The sequence below is a fragment of the Nuphar pumila genome, chromosome 13 (assembly GCF_984573655.1).
Source record: "Nuphar pumila chromosome 13, dmNupPumi1.hap1.1, whole genome shotgun sequence".
NCBI lineage: Eukaryota > Viridiplantae > Streptophyta > Magnoliopsida > Nymphaeales > Nymphaeaceae > Nuphar > Nuphar pumila.
The window spans coordinates 70,768,953-70,780,298 of record NC_143261.1 but is presented as its reverse complement, the minus strand read 5'-3'; the positions used below and the strand labels follow the sequence as shown (position 1 = coordinate 70,780,298).

At 35.1% G+C, this 11,346-nt stretch overlaps 1 long non-coding RNA gene across 1 annotated transcript; it reads left to right on the top strand.

The window, feature by feature from the left end:
- The first annotated feature begins 249 nt into the window (after positions 1 to 249).
- Positions 250 to 682, top strand: LOC149818648 (uncharacterized). Its single transcript, XR_016427307.1, has 2 exons — positions 250 to 373; positions 444 to 682. It is a non-coding gene; the product is annotated as an uncharacterized LOC149818648 (long non-coding RNA).
- The last annotated feature ends 10,664 nt before the right edge of the window (positions 683 to 11,346 follow it).

The following is an 11,346-nucleotide window of genomic DNA, read 5'->3' as shown; positions in this document are numbered from 1 at the left end:
AGTTGGGGCCGTTATAGAGATGGTATCAGAGCATTTATCGATTTTTCTTCAACACTTAGTTAAGTATAAAAATACACAATATTACATCCAAAGCCTGTCCTTGCACCCTTTAGTCTTTCATGTCCTTTGGCTTCATCTGATCTTGGAACTTAATAATCTGTACCTCTCTCAGGTTAGCTGTGTGTTCTTTTGGTGCTGTATATTAAATGTGATTTTCACCTTCGATGCTAATAAGTTTTTGAATTATAGGTTGAAGAAAAAATTGCTGGAATGGCTGCTGCTGGTCGACACCTCTTTGCAAGATGATGAAGTTTTTAACATGGAATTTTCACTTACCACTGCATCCTAAGGCTCGTTGCCAGCTGCTGCAAAGGTCTGTATGATTTTGTTTACTTGTACCTAGTATGAACCCAGTAATTTATTTCAAGTGGATGCTTTCTTAGGTGATAAGCTTGTGAGGGCAACTGAATTGGCCAGACATTTGTCACTAGAGAAATCACTGAATGGTGCTAGAAAACTCGTTACTGCCATGAAGCTTCCTGTTTTGGCTGAACGATTCACTAATATGCTAGAGGTATTTCCTGGAGAATTGGTTTTAATTGCTCTGATGGATTTTGAATATCATTTTATGGTGCACAGAAAATTGCTTTTATCAATAAATAGTGGTCCAATTCGCACTGCATGTGTATTGTCTTGAGTGCTAACTTCAATTTGTTTTAGGTTTATAGATGATGGTTATCCTTTGATTTGCATGATTAACCATGGGATGTTGTCTACATGAGCGCCTATTGAATGAAACCACAAATAACATGCTGTTTTCTGCATATGGAGAAGCAGCCCTGCTTATTGCTGAACCGCAAAGAGCAGTAGCTGTTTCTAGTGACTTATTACCAATGCCTTCCCATTTAACTCCTCCATCATCCCTTCCCCTGTATTTGCCAAGGTTGAGATAGAAAAAGGGAAGGATGAGACAACTACAGAAAAAACAAAATTTAGTAGAAATGCAAATGAATCTAGTGGAAAGGTCATATCTGATCAGGTTCTGCGGCCATCTAATCCATTTGCCAAGACATCAAATTTACATGAACGATCATCATTATTTGATTCCATTAAGCAGATGAAGAAAGCTGATCAGAACACCAATAAGATGGTTGATGAACATAAAGATGAAAGAAAGCGATTCATTTAAAGAAGCTCCTAAATTCAAGAAGCAAGCAAAAAAGTAAATGTTGGCGAAATTGCTGAAGGTATGCATTTTTAAAATTTGAAATGTTTGATTGTTATGAATATTGGATGTTTAGTATATCTTTCCTCATCATGGGCATGTTCATCATTGCTGGGGCTCTTACTAACACCACAAAGCAAAAATGCTACCATGTCTTGCTAGCGAATTTGAACCATTATTGGCCTATAAACCATCTGGCAATGATTTGCTCCATGTTGAGATGTCCACCTTCCACTGGTTTATATATCCCTAACACTCTGCTCCTTGGTCGAGAAGCATAAATAACCATATTTGTTTGCCAAGATGATTGTAAAAGAGAATGACTTTGCATGCTTTTATCAAGAGAGCCATGAGGAAGTTAATTTATAGTGTATATTGTGAATTTTCAGCTTTCAGCTTACTTGGTTGAATTTCTGTGACATGTCGATGTGCTTCATACTTTTTCTCAATAGTATTCATACTTCTCTACACATTGTGGGCTCTAAATAGCTGTAAAATGGGATTTGTCTTAGCATGTGTATGTGTGTGCACTAAGGTGTGGTGCACATCTATCAAACTGGATTATTTTCCTAATATTGCATGTTAATTATTGTTTGCTGATCCCTCATATCCATGGGAAAATGCTAGAGGGTGTTTCTTTCTCCGAAAATTGATAAAACTCTTCCCTGGGCTTTCTCAGATTTCCTTTCCTCTTTCTTTATGTAATATACCTTGTCAAGATTGCTCTCTCTCTCTCTCTCTCTTCCACTTTTCCCTTTGAACTAGTTTTGACAACATTTGTAGACATTCTTGCTGGGGCAACAGCAGGTTCACATGCTCTGGATCCTTTTCAGTTTGTTTTCAATGTTCCTGTTGGCGTGTGTACAATGTACCAGTGTCTGAATGGTCTTCAAAGAAACTGCCCATTTGTGTTATGGTTGACATTTAGTTTAAGTTGCACTGTTTTTAACTTTTCCTTATTTGCAGTATGGCCAACCAAATGGAATGAGCTATTCTGAATCGATCCATACTCTTAGCAATTCGTTTGGACCAGCTTTTGAAACTGTTCAATGGGAATGAATTCACTTTATAAATTGAAGACAAGATTGAGATTGGCATTGGAATTCAGAATGGATGGCATTTAAAATTTAGACATCAAGGTGATCAAGGCTGATCCAGATCCTTCCTCGATTCTTGTTCACGGAATGATATGGAACAAACTAGGAAAGTTTTTCTGCTACTCTTTGGGATAGAAAGCATTTGGCAAATGGTAGCCATTACTTTCTTTTTTTCTCTGCTCAAGTCTTGGCTGATTAAACTTGATCACAATTGGATTTCTGGCAGTACCCCATTGAGTTAATGATACAAGAGCAGGCTGAAGACCATATGCTGATCACAAGCAATTCTCTGTATGAAGATACATGAAATCATTGCAGAAACAAGATCTGAATAGATGGAAGTGTTTTGAATCACTAACAGCCAGCTGATGACATATTCTGGACACAAAGTTCAAAAGATTGTGGGGATTGTTGGGTGCACAAGGTTTTTCACGATACAAATTGGTGTGCCTCTTCTTGTATTGGTGAAAGGCAAATGCCTCTGCTTTGATCCATCATTCATGTCCAGCAATACTTTTTTGGTATCAGGCATATAGATATAGGGATTCCAATTTTAAGCTTTCACCATCTAATCCAAATGCAAGATTAACTTCATCGACAGCAACAATCAATTCAATGCAAGTGCTTACTGGAATTTTCTTTATACCTCTCCTTGATCGTTTTTTCTCTGTCTAAGCTTCATTGCACGTGTCCTCCATTGCTTATATGTTTTAAGCAGCATCTGGCTAGAACAATCTTCAGCGGCCAATTTTGTCAACTGTAGGGTTGCTTTATCACCAATGGCAAATGCATCATGATTTCTGCTAGCGCTAGCCAGTGCCATCTACAGAGCTACATCTGGTTGCTCTTGTGGCAATCCACGGAATGAGATGTATGCAAATTGAATTTTTGACAAGAAAAATTCCTCCACCCCCCCTTTTATGTGAAGGATTTTTGCATTTTTATAATTTTTTTTCAAAAATTTTCCTGTTTGAAACGTTTGGAATTCCTACTCACTTTTTCTATTATTGTTTCACTTCCAAACGTGTCTTGTAGGCTAGAGGAATGCTTTTATAAACAAAGTTTTACAAATGTGAAAATTGTGTTTTTTTAGGTTATTTTGTGGAGCATGTTTCAAACGTACGAAAACTTTCACCTGAGAAATAGCAGCCTACTTTACCATTTTGTAGGTTTGCGCACTGCGAATTTGAATATGATGTTCCTTGTAGGTGGTTGATTAAGGAGCAATTTATCCGGAGATATTTCATTGGGGGCATTTTCAAGTATTGCCCAGCATAGCCCCAAGGGGGGTTGGCATAGTGGGGTGGGGCCTTCTGCTAGACGGGCAGTTAAGGTTTGATTTTCATGAGTGTCGCCCCTCTGCCCAAGCCAACGTGTAGTGTAGGCCCCAGGGGCAGGGGGGGGGGGTGTCTTGGCCTCAGAGTTTTATGGTGCTGGGAGGATGACTGTAGGTATGGCAGGCTGAGCCAGCGCAACCTGGTCATTGTTCTGGGTGTTTGTTTTTTCGGTTATAAATTCAAAAAGTATTGTATCTCATGCTCAATCCAGTCTCACTTTCTGATAATTCCTAATTTGGACCTGACATTTGGATTACATTGTCAAATAATGATTCGGAGTTAGTGTTTTGCTATTAGAAGATTCACTCTATTAGTAGGAATGTAAACAGTTAGGATTGGTCAGATGCTGTTAATTCAAGATTTGATTAATTGAATGTTGGCTAAAAGAGACGCAGATTCAGATTTGGATTTGAATGGTGAAAAACGCATCCCAAATCCGCTTTTTTACATGTAACCAGATTTCAAAATCCACCAAATTCCTATATCTGTTGGATTTGGAGGCAAATAATCAAAACGTGTGTCCCCCCTAATGGTCTTGGCTTACAAAATCTAAGTAGAGGCAGATTCGGTGGGATATCAGGTAAAAACCGATCCATTGACATCCTTATTAGAAGAAGATAGGCCTTGGTAAATTATTAATGTTTTTTACAGTTATCAGTTGCTCTCTCATCAGTGGTCAATTGAAGGTGATTTTGAAAGTGTTAAAAAGGGAACTAATGCAGCATTTTCTAACGGGCTTTCCTTTACCGTACGCAAGAGTCCTGCTATATCCCAAATTGTTTTATTCAAGGTGGATTCTAATCAGCTTACTTGTCCTGATTCTCCTGAAAGCTAGGATAAGTAGGGATATTGCACAAGTTATTTGTCCAATTTCTTGCACTTTTTTTTTTATAATTTGGAGTTCAAATTTTTCCTAAGCTTTGATTTGGTTGAAGCTGAGTCAAGGCTTATTTATGCCAAATCTGTGTAATGCTTTGCTTGTGCTTGAACAATGTTTGATTGAAAGTTGGCCAGATCCTCTGGAAGATGTATAGAATCCATCCGATCAAATTGAGCAAGTCTGAAGCTTTAATTAATGAACAAAAAATGACTGTATTGTATGGCAAAAGTGACACATTTTTTAAAATGCCTTGCAATTTGCCAAATTCATCGAATAAACAATAAACAATATGGCAGGTTCTCAATTTTTTCTTGTTGCTTTTACCTCTCACAGGTGCGAATTTCTGATTTTTGCACTTCATGATGCTAAAGTAATATACCCACAAAACTTGTCAACAAAATTATATATGAGATTGCAAAATTCCAAAAAAAAATGTGAAAATCCAAACAATTTGCGGAACTCGTCAGAAGTTTCGTGTAAAAACCGGTGAAAATCATAAAAATTGTGAAAGTCTGATATTGAGAAATTGTTGACGAGTATCATATGAAGTAATGTAAAATTCTAAAATATTTACGAAAGTAAGAAATTAAGAAATCTCATAGTTGAATCGAACCCATATTGAGAAATTGTTTTCTTGCAAAATTTTGTCCCATATAAATACACATTTAAGTTTTTTTTCTTTTTCTCGTTTATATTTGAAAAGTGCAGTAACCCCAAATCTCTTGCCTCTAGAACCCCAACCCTTCTGGCCATTTTCGTGAAAGTTGTTTGCTCTATTTTGTGTAAAGTTGCAGTATCCTTCTCATCTACTTCTCTGACTAGCTATTAAGGTGAGTCTCATAAAAATGTATATTATTTTTATTTTTTACAATGTAGTTTTTTTTTCTTTTTGTTGGGTTGTTTTGTATACTTATTATGTATTTTTCTCTATTGTGGATGTTACCCCAATGTAAACATGTAATATTTGTCACCGGATTCATCGTTTAGGGTTTGAGATCTTTAGGAATTTTTACATGTAATATGTATTGTTTTGTTATTTTTTCATTTTCTTTACATTGTTCATGGTCTTCTTCTTTCTGTTTGGTTGTTGTTGTGGACTTATTATGTATGTTTAGATGTTTAGGGTTTACGATTTTTAAGAATTTTTGCATATAGTTACATACAAAAGTGGGCACCAATGCATTATAGAGTTTGTCTTTAAGTAATATGCCATCATGAAGTTTTGTTGACAATTCTTACTATATGTCCATTTTGCTTTCTAGTTCATAGTTTCTTGAATGCATCAAACTCAGCTGTTCCTAAGAAAACTATGACTATCCATAATTAAGGTTGTGTTTATAGGTTAAAAGTACTTGGTACCAAATATTGCATGATTCTGTAATTTTTTCTTCAACTGATGCATCATTTCTAAAGAACACGAAAGTCTTCTAGCCATTAGAATATGAAAGTCTTCATTTTACAAATCTACATGGAATGGTTGAACATGATTATGTGATCTTTTTGTTTTTAAATCATTGTACATTAATTAATGAATGTGTATGCTATGTATATTAATTAAAGTTATTTTTGAATGAAGTTGTTTGATTCTTGTTTTTGGAGGAGGATGAATTGTGTATATAACAAGGAATGAAGTTGTTTGGGTGTTGTTTTTTCACAAGGATGAATTGTGTATATAATAAAGAATGAAATTGTTTGAGTCTTGTTTTTTGAGGAGGATGAATTGTATATATAACAGAGAATTAAGTTATTTGAATCTTGTAAGTTGTTGGATATGTGTTGTTTTTATATAATGTGAGAAAAATACAGAATGAACATGTATTTGTAATTGATGAATTTTTGCACCAGAAAGGAATTTCATAAGGTGCATGTGAATTTCTGTTCATTTTTAAAAAAATGAGAAAGTAAATTCACAAGGTACTTGCAAATTTTTGTACATTCTTTTTTATTTAAACATGACAAAATAAAATATATACATATGGCAACAACTAAGGTCGCATTATTGTTTTCTTCTGGATTTTTGTTTATGACAATATGCTATTTACACCTATAATTTAATACTTATTTTTGGGCTGCCTCTTTCTTTCCTTTCTCTACATCGAACAGACTCAACAATGCCATTATACTTACTGATGTGATATATGTAGATCGATCATCCAATGGATGACCAATCCAAAAGCCTCAATGACAGTGGAAACCTAGATCTTGAAGAACAACAGTTGGTTAAATTGCACCTACACAATCATTTTGCTTTCTATACATTTAACACACTTCTCACCATCATTATACTTAGTATCTTTACTGCCATATGTGTAAATCAATGATCTGATAAAGGATAAAGAGAAAAAACCAATTGCAAAAGAAAACCAAAGGATTGAACATAAAGAGCAGAGAAAAGTAGCTTAAGGTGGAAACCAAAATATAGAAGAGTCAATATTGGTGCCACTGCATGCCTTACATCCACACATGAACAACGACACCATCAAGTGCAGCGTACTTTACACATTACAGATCATTCATTACAAAAGTGGCCCGAAGGAAAGGAATATAATGAAGTTCATACTCACCGATGGGGAGGCACATTTGTGGCTCTGCTCTTAGAGTTGGATCACTAAAAGAATTTGCATATAAGCACAAAGATGTCCCTTAAACAATTAACTTTCCCTTCAAACAATTGTAGGGATATAGGATCAAAGCGAGTGTGTTCGACCAACTCATTAAACCCTTCAACCATTTACTGCATGAGTTCAAAGCCTACTACATATCTAACTTCAGAGTGAAAAGCTCCAATGCAAAGTTTTCACACTTCCCTTCGACCTCCAAAATCATCTTCCACAAGAACACGATTGCTGTAAAAAGTCCTTCAGAATCAATGTACCAACTCTCCTATAGGGATACCATGCAGTTAGATAGTATTATAGATCCAGAGACAGTGGACATAGCCTTTGGTAATGTCACAATCATTCTTCTTCACGATCATTTCTTGTTATAAAAACATTATTAAGTTGCCTTGTCTTACATCTACTCTCACCTTTGTTTGCAGATATCATGGTGGTTCTGTTGGACTACGTAAACCTAGTATACGCAAATAAGTTGACTAGGCAAAGACTTCTCCGAATCACCGATTTAAAGTTACACATACCCCCTTGCGCAATACCCTCTGGATCACATTTCTACTTTGATGTAGTGCATTTATATTGCAATGTTCTTTTGGTGCATAGTGGATTACAACTTTGGCTATATCATTCAGGGTCTATCGTGTGGATACCTGAATTTTTAAAGGGTTTAAAAATACAAGTTTCCCACCAAAAGGATTTTTTTAAATAGACCCAAAACGGATCCAAACTTTGAGAGAGTGTGGGGACCATTCTTCAAGGTAAAGAGCCTTTCCTCCTCCAATGAGAAGGGATCAACCGAACCAGGAACACTCGATCATTGTTTTTAGAGTGACAACGTTGCAGAAATTCGTACCTCGTATGTGAGTCTTAGAAGAAAACGAGTTTGGTGGCGAGAGCCACCAAAACTCAAGAAAAAACACGAAAAATGACAAACATGCAAACATTAGACAAATTTGAACTCAATAAAATGCGTAAATAAATAAAATAATAATTAAAATACAACCAAACTCACATCTGGCTTAGGTGGCCCTTTCTACTGTTGACGATCACAGGAGCATGGACAACACTTCGGCTTGGTGCGGGCTTAATATTTGTGTAAGTTGGGGGATCTGAATCCTAGACTGGGTCCATTATGGACTAAGACTAGGCTAGCTAGACGGCTAGGTTAAGTGGGCTAGGTGGTCAGCTAGGCTAGGTCTAGTCTATGACAGGATTTTGGTAGAGTGATAGTACAAATTTCAGATGAAGAAATAAGCGGGTGACTCCCTATTTATGAACACCTAGGTTAGCATTATCTTTTTTGCTAAAAAACTCTAATGACAAGTTCTTGTCATCAAAGAAATCAGGTAAAACTAACCTAATAAGCTAATTTGTTTTGGAAATAAGTTCCTATCCGAATGTCCATTTGAGGTGATTTTTATTGCATTTGAAATATAACATCCTTAATGTTAACCTATCTTTTGAGCAAAAAACCAAATTCAGTCATTTTGGTGGTCAAAAAATGTGTTGAAAGTGGGCCCTACCTAAAAAATAGTTTTTTTTTACCTAAATAAGTCACCTTGTTTTGGACATAACTTTCTACTCCAATGTCATATTGATCTGAAGATCCTCTAGTTTAAGTTTTCTATTGGACAAAAACCTAAAAACCTTGAAGTTGTTATTTTAGATGCCAAAAATAAAATTGAAGCTAGTAGAACTTTATGATGACCCGAAAACACTAGATTTTGGTACATATCTCATGACATAAAATGACTCAATCAAAATTCGTGTCTAAAGATGCCTTTCTTCGTTGTCGAGCATGCGAAGCTCGATCGATAACAAAGAAGTAGACACACTGGCTTTTGAAAAGAGTGAACATTTGACTCTGACAAAGCATTTTCGAAAAGAGATCTTTGACAAAAAGACATAGACAACTTGATAGTTGACATTAGTAAAAGACGTATACATAGATTAACATGAAGGTCTCTATGTGACACCAAACACTTAGAGTCAAGAAAGGTCTGGCCAAACGAGGTTGGTCTGCAGACTAAGCTAATACCTTATTTCACACGAGAGCTTTCCCTTGAACTCAGTGTTGTGAGAGGAAAGTCTTGTTGAACACGGTTAGTCAAAGACGAAACAGGTGTCTTATCGCTTGAAATCGATGAAAGATGACTAATGGTTTTGACAAAAATAAATACTTTTTTTAAAAAAGACAAAGACAAATGGTAGTTTTTTTTGGAAAAAAGAGTTGAAAAGACTGAGACATTTTGACTTTTGATGAAATAAAATGAAACAATGCCTTTTTAGAAATGCGCTTTTGAAAATATGATTGGGTTTAGGATGATTTATGTGCTCATGAAATGGGTTTCAGATTGCTCAATCAATCTGTGCGATAACTTATGAACCTAATGTCCATCTATCTACAAGATGATCTTAAGCTAAGACTGGGTAAACTTTTTCTAATAGAACATGGGAAATTGGGTTAGTAAGAACTATGTCAGCTACAAGAAAAACTTATCAGTAACATGCAGAAAGAATGCATATGACATGATATGATGATTCATGGTGAAATACTTTGTTTTGACCCATTTTGATCAAGGTAATTCAGAAGCAAGTTCATAAGATGAATTTTCTAACGCATAAAGATCAATTTTTGAGAAAACAATACAGAATACACTTGACATTGTGTTACTTAAAGTTGACATTGTCATCTTTAATTAAGAATTATGTTGATAAAATGCATTTTAAGATGTTCCTTACTCTCTGGCATACTGATCAGCCATTCAAGGTGTGCGGGTCTTATCGACGATCAACCATTGGTCTCAAGATAAAGAATAAACCTTGTTTTCACACGAGAGTCTCTCCAACATAATGTGTATCCGTGCAAAGTAGAAAGTCTTGCCGACGACCAACCATCGGTCTTAAGACGAAACAAGCAAGACAAAATGCAACCAGATAAAAACATATTTCTAAAAGATTGACTCAAAATGACACTTCTTAGGATTGCATCAAACTGATCCATATTAAATATTTTCAAACAGACAATTATTTTTCAAAGACCTTGAAGAAAACAAATAGGACACGGGTTATTGAACTTTGGGATATGAAGTACATGATAATGACGATGGCAATGGATAAAATGATAATGATTTTTTTTTTAAACTTTGGGTATCACAAGGCTCAAAAGGGGTATCAATGAAGGTTGGACATGTCATTGTTAAACGTAAGGTTCAAAGAATGAGTTAATGAATCCTGGGCATCTCCTACTTGAGATCTTCAATTGCAAAGAAAGCACTGAAATTTTTGGAGCCCTTTCATATTTTTTTTTTATAATACCACTTTTTTTAATGCCTTTTTTGACAATTTTTAGAACTCTTTTTTTTATGTTGCTCTTTATAAAATAAAAAAATACCCTAGGTTAAGGCCTGAATGGGTAGGTTTTGCTTTGTACAATAAGATGACCAACTTAATCCTTTTAAAGATGTTGAAAATAACACTTATGAGCAAAAAGTACCAGAGTGTAAGATGAATAAATCCACAAAACCGACTAAAGGAGGGGATAAAGAGTAATGACAAAACCGAAGGTTGTCTTGACATCTTTCAACTTGAAGAGTTTTTTCTCTAAGTGAATCACCAGTCTTAAATCATAGAATATGAGTTTGTACATGCCCTTGTATGACTCATCATTTGTTATTTTTAGGTCTTAAAAAGAGATTTATCCTTCTACTTCAGTGCAAGCTCAATCATCTTATATTTTCTACTCATAAAGGCTCTACCTTCAAGTTTCTTCTTTACAATAATATAAAATAAAATGACTATTGCTAATGATGCAAGAAGTGGGATGAAGTGTACATGAACTCATAAATACAATGACGTCTTGGCAAAATCCATTCAAATGACAAAACTTTTGCAACAAAAGAGGCAATCCTTTTGAAAATTTTGAAATTTTTTGATTTTTTTGGAATTTCAAATTTTTTTATTTTTTTTTGGATTTTTTATGATTTCCAATATTTTTTTTTGGATTTTTCAAATAACTATTTACAAAGACAATTAAAAAACTTATTCATATTCACAAAAGATGTTAGAATGATGAACACATGACTTTGGGCTATAAGAGGCTGAAAGCAAACTAGATCTAGATGGTGCAGTCGTACCTTCTATGACTCTCTATCCTGATGTAGAGGACGAGGCATGCTTTGGATTTGTCTTG